Below are 22,772 nucleotides of genomic sequence, written 5' to 3' on the forward strand. Positions count from 1 at the left end.
ATGTTTATTTTTAAATAATTAAGCACATTAGTCCCCCCCACATTAGTCGATTTTTAGATTTCACAGCCTCGGTCGACCAAGGATTTCTTTTGTTGATTACAGCAAAATTAAATCTTTTGTCATGACTGTAAATCTGTCTGTTGTGTTCTTGTCTGGTTTTGTCTTGTGGCTTCTTGTATTTGATTTCCATGTCTTTGTATCTTGTCTTGTGTCTTGTTTTTCCATGCCCTCATGTGTCCTTTAAGTTCTCCTGTGTCTTTTCCTATGTCCCCTCTGGCTCCCTCTGTCTATTGTTTTGTTCCCCTCATGTCCTCGTGTGCTCCTCCCCTTCGTTACCTCACCTGTTGGTCCACCTCACCTGTTCCTCGTCTCGTCATCAGTGTCTGTGTACTTAGTCTGTGTGTTTCCCTTCACTCCCTGTCTGGTCATTGTTCTTGTCAGCGTCCGTCTTTGTCCATGCTCCATGCTCCAGTTCCTGTTCCTGTGCCTCTGTCTGTTCCTTGTTCCCCCACGGTATGTGTTTTTGGAGTTTTGCATTTTGCATCTTTGATTTGAACTTTGCCTTTTTCTTTGTACCTTGTCTTGCTTTAATTTGCTACTTTGCCTCGCTTTCATTTGCTACTTTGCCTGCTTCTGTTTTTGTGTTCAGCTTTTAAATAAAGCTCGCCTTTTGTTCCGCACGCCCTGCCTCTTGTCCGTAACTGCATTTGGGTCCACCTTCCCCTTTTCCTGAGTCTTCCCTTTAACCCCCCACCTGACATCTTTAAGAACTACTGCAACTGATACTGAGATCAATTACTCTATAACTCTTATCAAGCGTTATTCTGTTTATCTCTCTTTAACTCCCTCTTTAACATTTAAATGATGTAGCAGTCTGTATATTTTTTTTAGACATCACAAAAGAAATTAATATTTTGAATGAGGACCTCTTTCCTGGTCTCCTTCTATATTTTTTTCCTTTAAATTGCCCTGTGAAATCAAAATGGATACCACAGACCTTGGGAACAGTTGAGTAAAAGTCTTACCATAGTGTCGACAATTCTATCACAATGGAATGAGCTCCATCTGCTGATGAAGATGATCTGATATGGTCAAAAGCTCTAGAACAACCCTTACATCAGGGGTATTCAATTTAAAGTCACTGAGGTCCAGTTACTAAGTAAAAGGTCCGAACCTCACGAAGTCCAACTTGTGTCTTATAGCCTAACCCCTATGTCCACATTTTCATATGGTTTTAGCAACAATTTATGGTCAATTTTCAACACAGGAAACTTTTAACAGAGTGCACTTCTGTAGTAACAACTAGCTAGTTTACCATAAACAAAGTAGTCCCAGGCAAATGAAGTTAAGGCCTTTATTTCAAGTTAAAGAAAACAAAACCTCAGAAAAAAATGAATAAAAAAGTGCAAACAGAGCCTCACATAACCTTTTTTTCCACCTTAAATTAAAGAAGTCCCAGACTAAAGAATTTAAAGCTGCACTCTGAATAGCTGCATCAAGCTGTGCCAGTAAATCATCTGCTAATATTTCAGATTTTCTGGTTGCTGTTGAAGCTGACACCAGGATTTCTTAGATTTTTTTCACACAACTTTTTGTTTTCCCTCAAATAATGTCTCAGCAACGGCGTTCAAGCACTACTTCACAACTTTCCCATCACTAGATTTGTTTTTTTTTAATGTTGCCCCAAAATCCTTTAGTGAACATTCGTTTGCACTTTGCTGGGCTGTTAATTAATGCCTGATGAGTCGGGTAGATCTGTCATACTGGGCTTGCAGTTCGGTTATTTTGCATGCCCTCATTGGTGACCATGCCATTTTCAATAATGTCCATCAGGTCTTTTCTGTTCAACACTGGCATGCATTCTGAAAGAATCAGGTCCAAATGAAACAACTGTATCAAGTGCTTTCTGAGCGGAATTCAGAGAGGGTCAAACGGTTGCAGCTGAACATGTTGGCGGTATGTATTGTTGACTTTACTGTAGCACTGTGATGCTGCATACTGCACACATGAACTTTTGACTGTATACTAGATCTATTCTGAACTACACAAACTTGTCTCTCACTGTATTTCAGAGAGTTCTTCTGTAATTTTTAACATGTACTAGATACAGTATTTTATGTTTGTTGTTGTTTGCTGGGATAACAGTGTTATGCACACTACTGCAGACATGTTTTGTTGTGATTCACATGTTGACTGATTTGGCTGGAGAGAAATAAATTATATTTTCCTCAGTCTGCAGCATTGGTCTTGTCAAGTGTTTGGTGAACTTATTGCATATTTGCACTTTCTCTGTGTACTTCATATATAGTACTTTAATCACTGAGAAGTAGAATTGTTAAAAGTGTTTAAGGTTAGCAACAGCAGTGTGTAACTGTTCAGACAGAATTAAGTAATATGCAGTGTGTGTTTCATATGGTGACAAAATATGTTTTTTATAAATTGGTGAATAGTTTTGACAAGAGTGTTTCATTTTGCAAAGGCTTGCTCAGCTTCTGTTCACAAGTCAGAATCTTTTCTTTGTGGAAATCAAAGCCAAAGGGTAAACCAGCCAGAGAGCATCTCTAACCATTACACCTACAGATGTCCTCGGTTAGCAGAAAAAAAGTACAACAAGGGGATAAAGCAGAGGAAGAGATCATGGGGCCTTTTTATAGACAACAGGGTCATACTTAAAGTTACTGTTCAGATCAAACAAAGAGCCAACTTAACCTTAGGACAGAAATGCTTTCATTTGACAGTATGGCAAAATCTGCAACAACAAAACAACTTTTTTTTTAATATGGATTGCCCTCTAACAAGGTAAAATCACAGTAGGTAAAACTCTTCTGCTGAGAGTGCTGAAGCAGTAGTCTAACCTAAAAAAAACCTTAATCTAAACTAAAATGCTTTTTGTGTGGCAGCTCTTCAAGTTGTTTGGAGGGGATTTGGCTCTGAGGAAATTCACTGTTACAAGGTTATGTAAATAGTTCATTCAATAGTTCAAATAGTTGCTTTACCCACCTACTACATGGAAACTTAAACTGATCTCTGCATCCAAAATATTAACACAATCAATTTTCAGAGGGCAAAGACAGTAGCCCCCTTCACACAAAGAAGCTGCATTATCGCCGCAGCGGCGGTTCGCCAATTCTCCGCTGTTGGTTGTTCACATAGAAAGCCAGCGCTGCTGCTCCTAAATAGGCATGATGGTACACGTCATGATGACGTCTGTGTGTTTTTTAAGGTGTTTCCCCGGTGTCCCCCTGTCAATCTAAACCCACAGACAGTTTATAATCATATAGATGCTGTTATAATGTGTTGTCAGTGTTGGGGAGTAACGAATTACATGTAACGACGTTACGTAATTTAATTACAAAATGTACGTAATTGTAATCCGTTACATTACTGGGAGTAAATATGTAATTAAATTACAGTTGCTTTTGGAAATCTCAATGATTACAACTTAAGTTACATTTGAAAAATCGCCGCAAAAGCTCGGATTTATTAAATAGTTTTTCGCCCCTCCAGGATTCATGTTTGTTTTTAGTTTTTTTCATATCAACATCCTCCTTCCAAAACTGAAGCTTGTGATTGGCTCTCTCTGGTCATGTGCCATTCAACTCAACCGACGCTGGGACAAACGGCGGCAGTCAGACTCAGCAGCAACGATGTCGGCAGCGCACAAGATGTTCCCTGGCTGGAAATACAAAAAACACTTTATACAAACAGAAGATAAGGGCCCAAACATTTTGGTACAATGCAAAGAGTGTATGCCGGCAGTTAAGGTGTTGTTGACGTCGAAACTGTCGATGTCGAACCTGAAGACACATCTAAAGGTACGTAGCGTGATGTAGCTGTAGCCTATGGTAACTGCAAGCACTAAGGTCAAGACCAGGTTATGTTCAGCGTTTCAGCTTAAAATCGGCTATAAAAGCGCCGCTGTTTCACTATTTAACTCATTTACAGCTGGCGTCACCTTTACTTTGAAAGTCCAGTGGAGCTGGATCAGAACATTTGTACGGAGGGAGAGATCGCGCTGATCCGCTGCTGGTTACTTTCTCTCTGAGCGTCTCTACAGATGTTCAGCTGAGGGGACACGCTGCTCAGCTGATGATCCGACTCGCGTCAGGAGGTCATTTATTAGACTATAGCCTGTTTACTTTTATATACATCAGTCACCACTGAAAGAAGTCGTGCCCTCGCAGCAGGACAGATAATTTAACTTAATGTGGTCATGAATAAATTAATTGTTTCGCCTGTTATGTGTTGCCCAAACGCAAATCTTGAGTAAGTCTACTCTGTTTTCTCACATTTAAAAAGGTCTTTGTACAGAGACAACATGAGATTTGCTTGTAGCTTCAGCACCTAAAAAACCCACTGTAACCTATTTTCATACGCTCACCCAGCCTCGCTTTCAATAAAACACACACTGGCATTTTATAATTGCGATCAGTGAAATATATGAAAACAATATAAAACACAGTTTAAAACAACAGTTGTTGTTGCTATAAAGCTTCATATTTAAAAGCAGCTCAGTGTAGAGCTGTCAGAAATTAAAATCAGCCTCCTCTTGTCATATTTGCAGCAACACTGTTGCTTCAGGCTGTGATCAGGCTTTTTATATCGCTCATACTCTCTCCATTAAAACAACCTGCTCCTCTTGGCTGAAATCAGCCAGTTGTCGCTCCGTTTAGTGAGGAAGTGAGCCTCCTTCAGTACAGGCCTGAGGTCAGACTCATAATATATGGTTAAACCTTTAAACATATAAAATAAGAACTTTTGAACAGTTTCATCTTTATAATTTTGGTCTATTTTATGGAACATTATGCCATCACTTATCTGGCTTGTGCTATTGTCTAAATTGTGCACATTTGTCATTGGGTCAACATGGTATCATGTTTTCCACATGCTGTACATAAATAATGCAACAAACACTTTTTTTAAATTTACATTTCAACATGTTTTGTTATCAGCTTATTATTTGTGTAAAGAACAAATATGTGCTCAATTCCAAAATACTGATCTATGTTTTTAATAAACTTTTTTTTCAGAGGAAACATCCAAGGGTCCTCTTGGTGCAAGAACCATCCAAACCGTCTGATGAGAGGGAAGATGAATCACCAATCCCTTCATCTCAACCTGCTTTAAAACAAGCCAGGCTGGCAGCAGGTTTCAATGTGTCACAGGAACGTGTCAACAAACTGGTGTTTGATTTTGTTATTGATGATGTTCAGTGCTTCTCAGTGGTGGAACAGAAGTCATTTCGGAATTTGATAGAGGGAATAAGTGGCGGGAGGAAACCTATGTGCCGAAAAACCCTGATGCAGCGCATCGAAAAAAAGTTTGCATCTATGAAACAGTCTTTAACCTCAAAGCTGATGGATGTGGACAGTGTCTGCACAACAGCAGACATTTGGTCAGCACAAAACCGCAGTTTCTTTGGAGTGACATGTCATTGGATTGACAAAGGCACACTTGAGAGACATTCTGCAGCTTTGGCATGTGAACGCCTTAAAGGACGACACACCTTTGACGTAGTGGCAGCAAAACTAAATGAAATCCATGCCGAAAATAACATTCAAAGCAAAGTCAGATCCACTGTGACTGATAACGGCAGCAATTTTGTAAAGGCATTTCGTGTGTTTGGTGCAACTGAGGAGGAGTCAGATGACCACAATGATGGAGTGGAATTTCTTGATGTAGATGGTCTTTTTCAAGAAGAGGGAGATGACGAGCAGTTTTTCCTCCCACAACACCAGCGCTGCTCTGCTCATACCTTGAATCTAATTGCCACCAATGAGGTTCACAAAGCAGGATCGAATGGCCCATCACGTAAGCTGTATAGAAGTGCCATGGCGAAGTGTTCATCTATCTGGAACAAAGCACATCGATCTCCGTTAGTCACAAGGTGGAGCTCTGAGTTCAGGGCCCTCACAAAAGTTCTAGGGGTACCAGAAGACCAGCTGAGGAACATCTGTGACAAGCTTGGTGTCCCAATGCTTCATCCACAAGAGTCTGCATTCTTGAAAGAGTACACTGAGGTTCTGCAGCCTTTAGCTGTTGCCATTGACATTCTCCAGGGCGAGAACAAATGTTACTATGGATTTGTGATCCCAACTCTGCTGAGCCTCAAGGCAAAGCTGTCTGAAAAACTACCTCATGTGACTTATACAGCACAGATCATCATAGCTATCATTAAGGCCATAGAGCACCGCTTTGGATCGGTGATGGATAGTCATGAAGCAAAGATGGCGACTGTGACCCTGCCAAAGTTCCGTTTAAGTTGGCTAAGCCCTGAGAAGAGAGATGATATGAGAAGAACCCTCCTGCAGGAAGCAGTTTCGATGGAACAACAACAAAAACAACCGAGTCCTGTTGCAATGACACAGGGTGACACTTCAAAGTCTGATGTCGATTCAGATGACAGCTTTTTTGTCTTTGATAATGCCAAATCCTCATCAGACAGCACAACTCACAATGAAGTCAGAAAGTACCTCGAAGATTCAGATATCAATCTGAAATCTCTTCAGGCATTTCCCACTGTGAAGAGACTTTTTCTAAAGTACAACACCACATTGCCCTCCAGTGCTCCAGTGGAGCGTCTGTTTAGTCATGGAGGCAATCTTTTGACAGCACCTCGAAACAGAATGAGGGATGACCACATGGAACAGGTCCTGCTGCTCCGTTACAACCACCATCACTATCCCACTGATACTATCCACAGTGAATGATGTACAGTGTGTGGACATCTGTTAGCTTTTTGTATCATTCCCTTGGCCACTTTTGATTCTCAGAGCATAAGAGCAAGTGTTTTGATTTAAGTCCTGCTCTAAATTTTCATGAACTGTTGAAGGTGTTGTGTGAAAGTTAACACATATGTTAAGATAATGGAAAATGCTACAGAGCAAAAGAGCAAGTGTTTTGATTTAAGTCCTGTTCTAAATTTTCATGAACTGTTGAAGGTGTTGTGTAAAAGTTAACACATATGTTAAGATAATGGAAAATGCTACAGAGCAAAAGAGCAAGTGTTTTGATTTAAGTCCTGCTCTAAATTTTCATGAACTGTTGAAGGTGTTGTGTGAAAGTTAACACATATGTTAAGATAATGGAAAATGCTACAGAGCAAAAGAGCAAGTGTTTTAATTTAAGTCCTGCTCCGAATTTGCATGAACTGTTGAAGGTGTTGTGTGAAAGTTAACACATATGTTAAGATAATGGAAAATGCTACAGAGCAAAAGAGCAAGTGTTTTGATTTGAGTCTTGCTCCAAATTTGCATGAACTGTTGAAGGTGTTGACTGTGAAAGTTTACAGATACGTTAAGATGATGAAGAACGTTACATTAAGTGTACTGTATCCAGCTGTTCTAACAGTAAAAAAAAAAAAAGTTACAGAAGTTCAGTCTGGTTGAGTCTTTTATCATGTTGTTTTTATATAGCCTTAAGTACTGCTGAAAGGTTTATCACACTATAGGTCTTAAAATGTGAAAATGGTTAACACTTGAGAGATTTAATTCAAAATTAAGAAAAGTAATCAAAATGTTTACTTCGAGAAAGTAATTGAAATAGTTACACTACTATTACATTTTCAACAGGGCAACTTGTAATTGTAACCAACTACATTTCCAAAGTAATCTTCCCAACACTGTGTGTTGTGATTGAGATCCTTACCCATCAAACATCCTGGAAAGTGACAGGGTTATGTTTTTCACTCTAAATTACACGTACAAGTACAAGTACATAATCGCTATCAATAAACTGGATGCTGTCTGACTGTCAGTCGCGGGGAGAGAGGCTGTTTTCTGGGGGAAAGTTCACTGAAGTCTCGGTCGGGAGGTCTGGCTATCGCGGTGATTTCTTTTCAACACAAAGTTTTTTGGCAGTGACAGACGCTGTTTTTCGGGCAGAAATGTGACAAGGAGTCAGTAGGACGGGCGTGAGGACGGACAGGAGGACAGACAGGGTGACAGACACTTGTCCAGGTATATCTACGGCATTTTTTTCCTGATATAAGTCGCCAAAGACAGTTACAGTTACTATGTTACTTTTGTATTGTCCTGTAACTTTGCTTTGTGGGACATTTCGGCTTATCCATTCACACTGGTTCCGTTGCGAATACTGCGCCTCTGATACTACCTTCAGAGGCGGATCAGTGCTGGAGCGAAATTTCACCCCCAACATTCACACAGAATGTGGCAAAAAAAGAAGTTTGCCCTCAGATTTCCAAATGCATCTGACAGCTCGGTCTAACAGTAATCTAACAGCATGAGAAATTACATTTATATAACTACAATAACAAATAAGACAAATGCTCTCACACTATAATAGTTTGTCCCGGTAGCACTGAAGATAAAGTCAGCCACTCTGACGAGTGCTGCACAGTTTTTCCTTCTCTGATTAATCATTAATTCCCCAGCCATATTACTTTCACATCCATACAGTACTGTTGAAAGACAAATAGGTTGAAACATAATATTGATGACATCATGACATTCAGATTCAGATTCAGATTCAGAACACTTTATTGATCCCCGGGGGGAAATTGTTTTTGTTCCAATGCTCCGTGCAAAGAAGAAATAGAAATACAGCATGAATGGAAACAAGCGATAAGATGAAGATGTAAATAAAATAAAATATTAAAGTAGACATTAAATAAAATAAAATATCAAAGTAGACAATAAAATACAAATAAATAATAAAATAGTAAAGTATAGTATACAAACTGAAATATATACAATATACAATGAAGTGGTTGTAACGTTATAAGTTAAATGAGAATGAATAGTTATATTGTTTGTTTTGTTTTATAAATAGCCAAATGAGTCCGATCATCAGAGGGAGGAGTTGTGCAGTTTGATGGCCACAGGTAAGAATGACTTCCTGTGGCGCTTACTGGTGCATTTAGGAGCAATCAGTCTCATCCTCAGCATCATCCGGCAGATGTTAAAGGAGCGGAGCCTCCTCAGAAAATATAGGCGACTCTGTCCCTTCTTGTAGAGGACTTCAGTGTTCTTAATCCAGTCCAGTTTATTGTCAATGTACACTCCCAGATATTTGTAATGTTCAACAATGTCCACGTTATGCCCCAGGATGTAAACTGGGGTCACTGGTGTCCTGGTTCTCCTCAGATCCACCACCAGCTCTTTGGTTTTTGCTGTGTTGAGCTGCAGGTGGTTCAGCTCACACCATGAGACAAAGTTATCCATCACAGCCCTGTACTCAGCCTCCTCACCCTTGCTGATACATCCAACTACAGCAGAGTCATCAGAAAACTTCTGAAGATGGCAAGACTCTGTCTGGTAGCTGAAGTCCGTGGTGTAAAGGGTGAAGAGGAAAGGAGAGAGGACAGTCCCTTGTGGGGCTCCGGTGTTGCTGACCCGGAGCCCCACAAGGTAGCCTAATAATCAATATGCTGTGACACTCGCACACATGTGAGAAACATGTGGCACACCTAAAATAGGGTGACCACATTCATGTGATAAGCTTCCTTTAATGAGCACCATGATTATTTTGTTACTGTATATATTTTGTTTCATAAGAAGTCATATTTTGTCCTGAGGTGCCCCGTTTATATCGGGAATGGGGGGGGGCGGAACTGTTGTGTTCCCATAGGTTGCTCCGAGGAACGGTTAGAGAGCGTACCCGCTGCTGAGTCCTCAGAGGAAATCTGGGAGACTAGCAAGCTGCACTGTGTCCTCATTCCTCTTCTTCACCTGCTTTATACAGGTCGGTAAACGGTGAATGCACCATGAGATGTTATGTTGTGTTGACAGATAATAGTAGCGTGACTGTTTGTGTTAAGTTTGTAAGCTATTTAAAAGAGTTATTCATGTTCTAACAACTTTAATATGTGTAAAGTTTTCCCGCGTGGGCGCCATTTTGTGCCGAGCGCGACCGCGCTCAAACTAGCCAAAATGGGGAATAAGTGACATTAAAACTCCGGTACACGATGTATTTCAAGCTAGCAACGAGTTACATGTGTTTACTATGAATATGTACATTTGTTAAAAGGGAAATATCGAAGAGTTAATTTGTCTTTTGTCATAAGTCTGTTACACCAGCACTTTGTTTCAATACACATTTAAGTGCTCTTTTATAGAAGCAAGGTATGTAGTCTACCGTGTTTGAAAGTGTTTTGTACACTGTAAAACTGCACTTTATGAAAATGGTGCTTTGAATCAGTTTATACTGTGAAATGGACCAAGAGAACGTGATGTATTTACAGAAAGTGTTTGATTTAAACAGAGATGTGTGTTGATGAGAAAGGAGAAGATGAGAGGGAATGTATGTTATTGAGATAAAGACTGAATTGAGAAAATGTGAATGTGAATTGAACTACATGAAACTGAGATGAGCTAAAAGTTACTCATTGTGCTTTGGTGACTGTTATGATAAATGATGTTAAATAAATCAGACAGAGGAAATCCGGGAGACTAGCAAGCTGCACTGTGTCCTCATTCCTCTTCTTCACCTGCTTTATACAGGTCATCTATTTGTTAATGTGGTCTCCCGTCCCTGGGACCTGTAACAAACACAACTTATAAATGCAATTTATTAATCAATTAAGATTAATAAAGCACTTGTGTGTTCCAATACAGCCTAAAAATAACTTTATATTTTCAAATAACATTATGATTTTAGGGCCATATCGCCCAGCTTATCTTGGTCACACTTGTGGGAAAAAAACAAAAAGCAGTCACCAGGACAAAATCAAAGTAGCAACTAAAGGTTAAAGCAAAGTACAAACAAAAGCAAAGTGTAAATCAACAAATAAAACCAGACACCAAAATAAGAAACATACCACACGGGAAACAGAGGAGACACTGGAGGAAACACTGAGGAAGAAGCTGGTGGAAAACACAGAGTGAACACGGAGGGAGACAAACCAAGATGCACACAACCTAATGCGCAAACAAAAGCTAACACGGTGACATTGGCACAGGAATGGGACATAACTGAATGAAACCACATGGAGAAAACGCGGGACACCGAACTCGGAGTACAGCACAATAGAACATAATGAAACAAACTGACCAAGACAGGAGGGAGGACAAAGACTATATACAGACACACTGATTAAGGAATGAGGGACTGGATTTTCTCATAATAACATATCCAGATAAAGCATCAAGCTACCTTCTCAAATGCAACAGAATACATGATATGACAAAGACACTTTATACAAATAAGCAAAAATTGTAGGGGAGAGCCCCCAAACCTCAGAGAAAATTGTCCCACCCACATTTTAAATGCTTCCTATGCCGTACATGTCTGGTCTCATTTTACTATATATTCAAACTCTTCCAGTACACTCTCAAACTTCAGGGCTCCTGACGTTCCCAGGGTTAAGAAGAAGTCAGCTGGTTGCAAGGCTGTCTCCTATCGTGCCTTCCTCTGGAATAACCTCCTAGCTGACAGGAGACAATCTTGCTCCAGAGGCCTTTAACTCTCTGAAGTCAATGGTACGTCCAAATCATTGACCAATTTAAGATGACGTGGCAGCAAGACGGATCTTGCTGCTATATACCAATTTTTAAATTGTGTTGATAGGCCAAGTAAAACCGGACGTAAGATAAATAATTCACGCCATACTTTTTCCTGAATATTGTCCTCACGTGGTGTGCTCTTGGTGCAGGAAGAAATGGTAAAAAAGGGCTATTCTAAGGAAAGTTGTCAAGATCTCATCATGGCAGCCTTGCCTTCTCCCTTGTGTGTGTGTGTTTTGTATTTCCCTGTCTGTATTATTCCTCCTGTGTCTCTTCCCCCTGTCTGTTCTGTGTGTTTGCATGTGGGCGTGGTCTCCTTCCACAGGCAGCACCAGGTGACTCCACTCCAGTAATCACCTTCTATATAGCCTCTGGATTCCCTCGCTCGTCGCCAGATCGTTTCATCAGTATATGTGGTTGTTTGCATCCTGGCTCTTCTGTGTTTTTTGACTTTGTACTCCTGTGGATTAGCTTGTGTGGCTAATACTCCTGTGTTTCTCCCACCTCGCCTCAGCTTGCCGTGCTAACCTTGCAGTCTCGTGTTTGCTTCTTCCTGCCTGTCGCCTGCTCTCCTGTGTTTTCTCTCTGAGTGAGTATGCTCAAGAGACGGACCTCACTACGCCGTGCTGCAGCACCGGCATTACCCTGCAGCAGACGCCACATCACGACACCCTCACCCTCGCTCTTCACTGGTGACTTCACAAGCCACGTCTGGATCCCGGGACCCCCTCACACTTGTTTGCATGTTTGAACATTAAAAGACTTGCTATTCATTGTTACCTGTTGTTTTGAGTCTTGCATTTGGGTCCAGATCCAGTACAAACCATAACAAGAGTGCTTGCAAGCAAAAAACACCTGACATCCCCTTTCCCATTGGTGGAAAAATGCACCACATCAACCAATACAAAAATGGTTGCATTGGTTGCTGGGGAAGAGGAGAAAAGTTGTGGGAGGGACGGCAGCGAAAGTTAGACAGCGTAAGCGCTAGCGACTTTTGAGATTTGAGAGATTTGTGACATTTAGCACGTGTGGAGTATATAGTTGGTGTTGAGTGTAGTTTTGTGTTTTAACATTGATGCTTGGTGCTCACTCACAGTCAATGTTGATGGACAGTGTTTCCCACCTTTCAAATGTTTAAGATGAGAATGCTGACCACATTATCATCACCATCTTGTTGCTGCTGCTGAAAAGATAAAGATGTGTAAGCATGAGTTTACAAGCTGTCATTTTGTTATGCAAGCCTGTGTTGTATAATGAGGAATAAATCACCTTGTATTGTATGTGTCTGCTGGCTCCACTGGTCATGTAACGGTACATGCTTGAAGCGTTCCCTTGAGAGTCTCCCCAGTGCGGTTTGGGAAGTGATACAGTCTGACACTGTAAATTTCTCCCTGAATACAGATTAGGGGTGGGAAAAATAATCTATTCTTGGATGAATCGCGATTCGGACGTGGATGATTCTGAATTGATTCACAAATGTCAAAAATCGATTTTCTAATGTTGACGGAATGCAAGAACTCAGAAGTGCGGAAGTGCAGCGCCCGGACAGTTGACGGCGTGCACACAACAAAAAACATGGGATGTGTCGTGAATGTCTGTACTCACAAACAACTCATGGGTGGAACATCTGAGGCATTTGTTCACGCCGAGCGGCTCGAGAGCAGCGTGGAGCTGTTAGCTGTTAGCTGTTGGCTGTTGGCTGTTAGCTGTGGTGTTGAGTGCGCAGCGTCCATGTTAACTTGCGACACCTGTAACTAACTATCGGGTATTTCTGTCATTCCACCATGCGTTCAAATGGTTACTTAAAGCCATCGTTCCCAGCCGCATACATCATTATTAAGCTGAATCCAAGTCGATGTGAAAACTGTACACTGTCAAACAGCCCGCACAGTATGTTGAAATCCAGCCCGAACTCAGCGTGAGGTCAGTCAGCTGTGGCAAAGTGTGAGACGTCCAGATCAACCCTTGATACAAACACCTGTATCGACCGTCGACCAGCTGCAGCTGTATTAATGTACTACATTACTATTTGCAAAGCTGGATGTTTGCTAGCAAATGTAAACTTCCAGTTGACTTGCCACATTTCTTTCATTTGGTTTATTAATTAAATATACTGGAAGTAGATTAAGTATGGATCATTACAAATACTTTGCTTTGAAAGTACCAAGTGAGAAAAAAGTAGGAAGTGATTAGCAAACTCAGATTTAATCAATTTATTTTTTTTTTAAATCGTGCATGGAAATGTACATAAAAAACTTGCTGCATCGAGATGCATCGAGAATCGATTTAAAAACTGAATCGTTGACCTCTGAATCGGAATCGAATCGAATCGTGAGATGCCAAGAGATTCCCACCCCTAATACAGATAATGTATTACCTTTGCTTGTTATACCAACTTCTGAAGCATCCCTGAAGACACTGAGAAGCAGACTTTTTAAATATACTGCTGTGATTGACTGTTATAGAATATAGAACATAATAGAGCCACAAAGGCATCTTAGGTTTGCAGTGATTGGAAATCTTATACCCTCTTCAGCAAAACAAAAGGACACTCACTAATAAATGAGGATGCTTTGCTGTATTGATTGACTCAATATAATAAGAGAACAAGGATGAACCTGTGCAGCTCATGGATTTATTCTTTATAACATTTGAAGTTATACAATCATCCGTTGTGCCTCAGTTTTCAGGGGACACACAAACCTAAGTAACAGCCCAACCTTGTGCACTGATGTCTTACAGTTAAAGTGAAACAGGCAGGAGAGTAATGGTGGACCGCTCCTCAAGCCTTCCTGTTAGGTTGCACATGGGGATCGACACTTGTCTGCCATGATGGCGGCGCACTGGAGATGCTGCTGCTAACTTGAGTTGTTCAAAAGCTTTCTTTTTAGTAAACTCTGTGTACACAAACAATGTTCTCAATGCTCGTGTTCATGAGTAGAGACCCTGGTGATACTACGAGCAATGTTTCATGTTGTGTCGAGCCTTATTAGTGTTTTAAAAATAGAGATTTTGATGCTAGCATACCAGTGCCCCTGCAATCCACTGAAAATGAAACTACGGTAAATCTTAAAAGTGCCTCTTTCCTTGTAATTATGCTTTTACAAGAAGGTTTGACTCATATTCAATCACAAATAAAGCCTTGGTTGCTTTTTGGCGAGAGTTTCACTTTAAGGCAGTGGCGTCCCTATGCTGTTTTATCATGTTTTTAAATTAGCCCCGAATATTAATGAATTTATTTATTTTTTTTAGATCACTTCTTCAAAGGTTATCTTATGTTGTTGCTTCAATAAAACAATGTTTTCGAACAGGTTTGAGAAACAATTAATTGTTATTTAAAAAAAAAAAATCCACTTCTACAGCATTGGCACACAAGTGGTTAACACCTCCAGGTCGCACGTCATTCACCCAAGAGCTTCAGGGTCAGGCGTGAATTGACTTGACCACAACAAGCAAGTGTCACAAGATGTCACAACAAAGAAAGATGTCCATGTTTTTTCCACGAAAGGGGATCAGCAGTCAAAGAGGTAATGGGAATAGGGATCATGGAAAAATGTATAATTTCGAAATGAGTGTTGCAGCTGGAGCTAGAGGGGAGTAGCTAACGTTAGCTAACTAGCTGGCTGATATAACACGGAAAAAACGATCTATTATTATTAGCATCTGTCTGTAAATGCAATTGTAGTGTGTGAGAATTGTGTTCCTAAAAATAATTAAGCTTGGGCTTCTTCTAGAGGGGAAAGTAGCTAACATTAATGTTAAGCTATAATGTTAAACCATCTTGTTTACATTTCTTTTTCATGCATGATAGCTAGCAGACAGGGATCCTGCACAGCCTGCCTCTTCTACTGTAATGTGTTACATGGAAAAACAATGTGTTGTTACCTAGCTAGCTAATGTCAGTGGCTACTTACATGGGTGCAAACTAAATTCAAAATGGGTCATTCGTTTGATGATCTGTGATTATGGGATTGCATCGTTGTCACCTTTTTCACCAGTGATAGGTTTGCAGTGCACCCCTGTACTTAGCCAAGCATTCATCTGTGAATGCAAGTGTAGTGTGAATTGTGTGTTCTTAAAATAATTTAACACACCTCTTCTCAGATGATGATAATCAAGATGGCACTGCTGCTGCTGCTGCTGCTAGTGGTACTGCTGCTGCCACCAGACAGACAAGCGCAAGGGAGGGTGGAAGAGGTAGCTTGTTGTTTCTTAAAATCAGTGTGTGATTATTTTAGGACATGAAATAATCCACCTGGCATTGTGGGTATAGTGGTTTTTAACGTTTCACCAAGGTGTGTCTCCACCATAAGGTGGTAACATTAGGACAGGTTAACATGTTGTTCCCCAAAGTTGGTTGGGTTTAAATGAGGCTCGACAGATGGGCAAAATAGAGGAAAATATTGGTGATTATGCAGGAAAATAAAATATTTCAGATATCTCTTTTTTATGCTACACTAGAGTGGCGTAACTGGTCCAGTGTTTGGGTATGCGAAAATGCCATAATTAGTGGCAACCTTGCCCATAATTATTTGTATTAATAGCAATGGGATACCAATATTGACTATAAGTATACATTCATAAGTAAGCTATAAAATATTATGTTTACATTTAATTTTCAGGTATGATAGCAGATAGGAATGTGTTCAGGGATCCTGCAGCAGACCAAAGGGAGGACAATGAAAGAGCAGGTACCTGTAGGCTACGTGGAGAATGTCTCTATGTCTAAAAATTTTTCATTAACTGACCTGCTATGGGCTAAGCCCCAGATGTGTCAGAAACCTAGGAACGCCTCTGCTTTAAGGATGGGTAAAAAGAAACCTATGACATAGGAATTACAGTCCATGTGTCTCACAATTCAGAATCTATTCACAGATCTTAAAAAATGATTTTCTCTTAACTTTAAAAAATGAAAAGGCTGCAGATTGTTTATCTGTAATTGTAAAGTTTCTCATATTGTATTTCAGCGGATTAAGGATCGCAGTCAATGATTTAGCACACACAAAGCATTGACTTGATGAATGAATGAATGCTAATTTCTTCATTAAATCAAGACGTTGCTGGTATATTTGTTCTCCCTTTGTGTATTTGTGGGGAGGAAAGGCTATATCCTTTAAATAGTAGGAAACAGACTGCACTTTTGACTTTAGACCAGCTTCGTGTTGGTCTATGGTCTTTGCTGTTGCTTGTCTTCATTTGTGTTCAAGTATTTTGTATGCACTTTCTTTTTAAGACTGATTTTCAATATCATTACTGTATTTTGCACTCTTATGTCTTGTAAGTGTTTGCCCTCGACAGACAAAAACAAAAAGGCAAAATAAAAACATGGAGGTACCCTTGGTCTGCCCTTAATTCACCCCAGGCTGCAAGTGCCCCTATTTTGAAAACCACTGCCATAAAGTCAAATGTGAAATCTCTGAATGCCTGGTGCCTACCAGATGCTCTAACAGGCGTTTCTGACTGTTCTCTTTCTGCAGGCCACAGTGGTTGGTCTGAATAAGGAGGTCATGGCTGTTTATGTATGCTCCACAGGCATTGTGGGCCAACAGCGTGACCTGAGAGAGCTACTGAAGTGAAGCCAACGTGTGAGACAGCTGCTGCGGGTGATCCATAGAGACCTGATCTAAAAGTCTGATATAGACTGGCACTCTGCAGGTCTCAGTCACCAGCCATTACAAATGTATGCCCAACAACCTCCCTCTCTCAGTGGTCTGTGAAAAGTTGTAAATAAACACCCAGAGGTTCTATCAAAGCATCTGTTGAACAAAAAAAACCCACATTTTTTTAACACATTTAATGAAAGACACATTATTGTGTACTTCTATATTTGGACTGTGTGTAAGGGGGCAGCATGCAAAAATATAATAATTTCACTTGGTTTCATACAAGAAAAAAAAATCTTGTGTGTCAGGACCAGGACCAGAGCTGATCCGTTAGAAAATAGACTTCAGCGGCTCTTACTGTACTCTACTGTAATAAGTGTTGGTAAACTGTTTTATCACCCCACACATTGCAACTTTGTTATCAGCTACATAGTCCTCTGTTACCTTAGCAAATGTCAATCAAAACCAGCATTCAGGGTTTTTTTGCCTCTTCAACCTAGTGCCCAAGTGCACTGCCTGCAGCTAGAAAAATGTGGACAGAGGCCCTAAGTCCTTCCTGACTTCCATGCACCACAACATGTTGAGAAGATCTGCAAAATAAATGAGATGTTTTGCATCCAACATGAGGCTCTTTGACTGAAACGATTATTATCTAAAATTAATAGAAAAGGAGTGTGTAAAGTTAAGTTAAGTTCTCTGGACACATCCCTGTTTTATAGCATTTTATAGTCTTAACTGTACCCATACTGACCCATTAGAATGGGTAATTGTCAAGTGTAAGACTGTGTGTGTGTGTGTGTGTGTGTGTGTGTGTGGTTTTAATACAATCATCAAGAACTCGAACCCTCTTTCATTTACACTTTTTGTAGTTGATGCTCAATTACTGTAAAATACAAAACCAACATTTTCATATTAATAACTTATTTCATTTACAAGTAAAATCCTCCTCTTGACCTACAGGGTCGGAGGGTTAACAGCAAAGCCACAACAATTCCTGGCAGTTTTCAGTGCTTCCTACAAATTCCCATGATGGTCGTTCCTGAACGTCCATGACAACGTACAGTGCTGCTTACTGAAGAAAATCCCACTTAGCATGCTGTCATGGTGGAGTTACATAAACTGTTAAATTCAGATGGAAGGGACATGGTTGTCTGTCCCAACTTCCATAGTAATCAAACCAATAGTTGTTAGGTAAGTTAGATATTTAAGTTTGGACTGCAGTGGTTGTACATTTCAAGTGAGTGTACATTCAAATTCCTAACTCTAAGGGTTAGTTATAATGAATTATAATTATTCATGATTTGCAGAAAACGGGCAGCGTACAGTGCCTGTTTGCTTCTGTTCAAATTTGCATCGGCAGAATATACTAACATTTCTAGATTCAAGATTCAATTTATTGAAATATTTCTTTGTGCACTCGCATACATAATGAAAACAAAAATGCTGTCCCTCCCAGCCAACAGCAGCGTGACAGATGAAAAAGACAGTGTTGTTCTTCAGTGTTGTTCAATGTAAAATTCTGTCTTGATGGTGTTGTTGCTATATTTGAATTATTAGAAACATATAAATTCAATATAAATAACAGCTCATTGAAATCACGTGCTTTAAATGAGATAGACCAACATAAATAGCTAATCTGAAAACGTTATGGGCCAGTACGGAAAGGTTACCAATTGCAGAGCTGCAATTTAAACATGGATACATAGACAACAAATAAAGCAACCAGTTTGGTATTATAGATGACAGCAAACATCTGTGTTTATCAGACATTCCATAGTCTTGAGCCTGATCTTTCTATCCTGGCTTGTTAATAAAAGGCAGCATTGTCTCTTCAGATCACAAAGTAGAGGCAGAAAAAATGATATGACTAATCCTGTTGGAGACAACCCACACCCCTGTTACATACCCTGTTTCTCACACAAATACGCACACCTACACAGTGACCTAACATGAACTGTTTCTACCCCTGGAGACAGTTCTTCTGCAATAGTACAGCCTGACCCCTCATGCTATTTACTGTACAGTGTGTGTTTGTTTGCAGTAGCTACAAGAGAACTAAACTCAATATGTCAACACTGACCCAAGTGTGTGTGTGTGTGTGTGTATGTGTGTGTGTGTGTTTGTGTGTGTGTGTGTGTGTGTGTGTGTGTGTGTGTGTGTATGAGTGTGTGTATGAGTGTGTGTGAGAGAGAGAGAGAGAGAGACAGAGAAAGACTTTGTTGTGTGTTTTGAGTGTGTGTGTGTGGATCGTTGATCATAGCTGAATTCCTCGTCTTCCAGTGATACATCAGACAGACGTGGCATTAGTGAGGCTGTCTCCTTCATCAGTACAAGCACATTTAAATGATTAAACTGAACAGGCTGAGAGGAGGTAGGACTAAGTGTTTTCTGCAACAAGTGCACTCGACACTTGCCCTGTTTTGTTGTGATTTCATAAATGGAAATCTCATAACTGTGGTGGTTTCTTCACCCGTATGGCTGTCAGTCATCATACACCGAAGGGGGAGACAGTGATTCAGAGCTTCTCTATGATCCCCATCATATTCACTGTCAAAAAACATAATTGATTTAACAGATTAATTGATAAAACCTTTTCATTTCTAAGGGCTGATAGCATGAAATCTAAAATTATTCATGGTGTACACTACTTCCCCATGCTTACCATTTGCTGCTATCATCCTGAAGCATTTGGCTGAGAATTCAGTTTCCAGCTCACGGTGACCCTTCAGGGCTTCCATCCAAATGTGATTCCAGCTCTGGACAGCTTAAGTAACCACACCTATGACACAATCAATGGCCATTGTTTGCTTACTACAGTGTGAATTGCCTGTACATACGGTCATTAACTTTATTGATTAACATTTTTACTTCCAAGTTTTTTATTGCGCAGTGGTGGGGGTGTGGTCACTGATTGTATCTACAGCTTTGCATCTATAAAGCCTATATATAAAGTCTAATCATTCGGGTGTTGTTGTTTTTTAAAATACTTGTATTATTGTATTTTGTAACATTTCCCTGTGGAATGAGCTTACATAACTATTGAATGAGTGCTTGTGGCCTGCTCCTTCAAAGCCCCTAGAGTCAGTCCCTCTGCAGGATAGACCTATAACAATATGGAATAACTCACCTGACCACAAATCAGCATGTGCATAATCATTGTTTACTTACATCTCTCATAACTATACACAATGTTTATGCCATGGGCAAGACAAAGTGCTTCTTCCTATGTAACTGGGGGTGTACCCAGACTCACTTTCTGTGTCAGCTCTGCTGACTGCTGATACAGCTCTGCTAGAGAGCTTCACACTTGATTTCAAGTATCAAGAGAGTCGTATGCATCAAGACCATTTGTGTCCAGCCCAAAGTTCCAGTGTGAAACGTGTGTGTAATGTTTTGAATTAAATTTAATAAAATGCTATTGTATTGGGTTGGGGGCATCTCAAAGCCTTAAACCAAGGGAAACCAAAACTATAGATGTAGATATTGCTGGCGGAAAGGTGAAAATCATGTAGGAAGTGAGACTTTTATAGTTAGGCAGCTATACAGCCCTATGTAATACAAATATATAGACCTCATCACTTTCTGCATTGACATAAAAAGCTGTTATTCAATGTATATCTGGAAGTTTTCTAAACGGTGTAAGCTAAATTCATACTAATTCATTGTAGATCACATTTGCTTCCTGTATAATCATCTTTTTGATATGCTTTACTTTTTGTCTTCCTGCTAGCTTCTGCCACTTTCAAGGAAAAATCACAAGATCAAGGGAAAGATACAAGTCCAAGTGAAAAAAATTAACCAGAACCTGACTGACACAAAATCTGACACAAGTTACTTGTCAATATAACTAGGAATAAACAGTATATACTCCATAAGTTAGATGCAAGAAGAACCATTTTAAAGAGCAGGTGAGTCCACAGTTTACTGTTGCTGGCTTTCCCAAATGCAGACCACTGAGCAGCCAGGGTGGGTTGTTATGACAACACGCCTGTTATTGAATGCTTTAGTGAAAGGTCATGGTGTGAATGCCTCTCAGCAGAACAGCACACAGTGTTCTTATTCACTTTACTGTGTGTGTTAAGTGTGATGCACCCAGGCTAAATACAACACCATGACAGCATTAGCATGTGCCAGCTGCCTCTGTCTGCTTTCTTACCTTTGAACATAGTGAAGATCTGGTTCTACCAAAAACCTTGCTACTTAAACAAGGCTAATCGCAACATCAAGACATCTAAATTCATGTTGTAATGTAGCATTGATGTCAAACTAGGTGCTTGTTCTTCTGGAGTGTCTTCAGAGCTGCTCAGGCTTCTACTTCAGTCCTGTGTACTGTAAATGAGTCAAATGCATTGTGACACTCAGAGATTGTCGCATGATATGACCAGTGAGGGGCAGGGACTGAGAGATGCTATATGTATTCCTCCTGCTGTCAGATGCACTTACAGGCAGCTCACATCCCCTTGTCTGTCATCCTGAAACTCCCCTGATGGCCCTTACTGCAGAGTCTCAGCCAGGCCTCAGAGTTGTGAGTAAGAACACAGTAAATGGCCAGACTGCAGCAGAAATCCCAAGTGGCCCTTTGGAAATGAACTGAGTGGCCAGCTGTCGGATGGACTCAAACTAGTTTGCCTGAACAGCACTGTGCTGGTCTGGATGAAGTACAGATTTGTTTGGTCAGTTCAGTTAAGTGAATGTAATAATGATAATGATAATAATAATGATAAATGTATTTATATATCAATTCTTCATATGATAACTTAAAGAACACGAGACAGTAAAAATATGATAGTAAAACCAGCAAAAATGAGAAGGCCGACTGAAAAGACTAGGTGTCCCTTGCAGCGAAGGGATTTTTACCATTCTGAAGAATCAAATTAGTTAGAACTGAAGAAGCCTCTTGGACAAGAGAGGAAACATATTCAGTCTACTGAAGCAAGTCCCAAATGTTGCCTTTGATTGGGCACTAACAACTACCATGCCCTGGATGACTGATAACCTTCATCAGCATACTGTGTTGTTGTCTTGCAGCAGTTCATCTGTTCAGACCTGTTTTTGACTCAGTGAGGTTCCAGTGTACAAGGCGTTGTGCCTATATCAGAGAGCTGCAGTCCACTAAAGCCTGACTCTGCAGCAATACACCTGAATGGAGCAGGTGATTTATCCTACCTGTCAGCATAGCAGATGCTCCAGAAGGATATACAAGTGTTCAGCTGCAGCAGAGGCCTGCTTTCATATGTATGGTGACTCTCAGACAAAAGCCAGAAGGCTCACACTCAGTGTGCTTCCACCTAGTTTTGCATGTCCAATTTGCACTCGAGCATGTTTTAAGCATGGACTTGGCATATGTGTTCAAACCTTCCTGTGCTAACTGAACAGGTAGCTTGTAAGGGATATGTATGCCTTCACTTAGTGTTGTGTTGTACAACTCTGTATTCCCCCTGTGAGTGAACCACAGAGGCAGATTGATTTAGCACATTATAATAATTATTTAAGAAATACAGATATAAAAAACATGTAAATATGTCTACAATAATGGATCACACATGGAGTACACAAAAAAGATGTACTTTTTGTCAATTTATTTTTATTAAGAATAATATGGTCTATATTAGACAGTAAACATACACCGTTATGCCATTAAGTAATCTAATTTAAGATGTAATAAGCCATCATTTGTACTAAATAAGGCAAACATTTGAAATAATAT

The sequence above is a fragment of the Sparus aurata genome, chromosome 14 (genome assembly GCF_900880675.1).
Source record: "Sparus aurata chromosome 14, fSpaAur1.1, whole genome shotgun sequence".
NCBI lineage: Eukaryota > Metazoa > Chordata > Actinopteri > Spariformes > Sparidae > Sparus > Sparus aurata.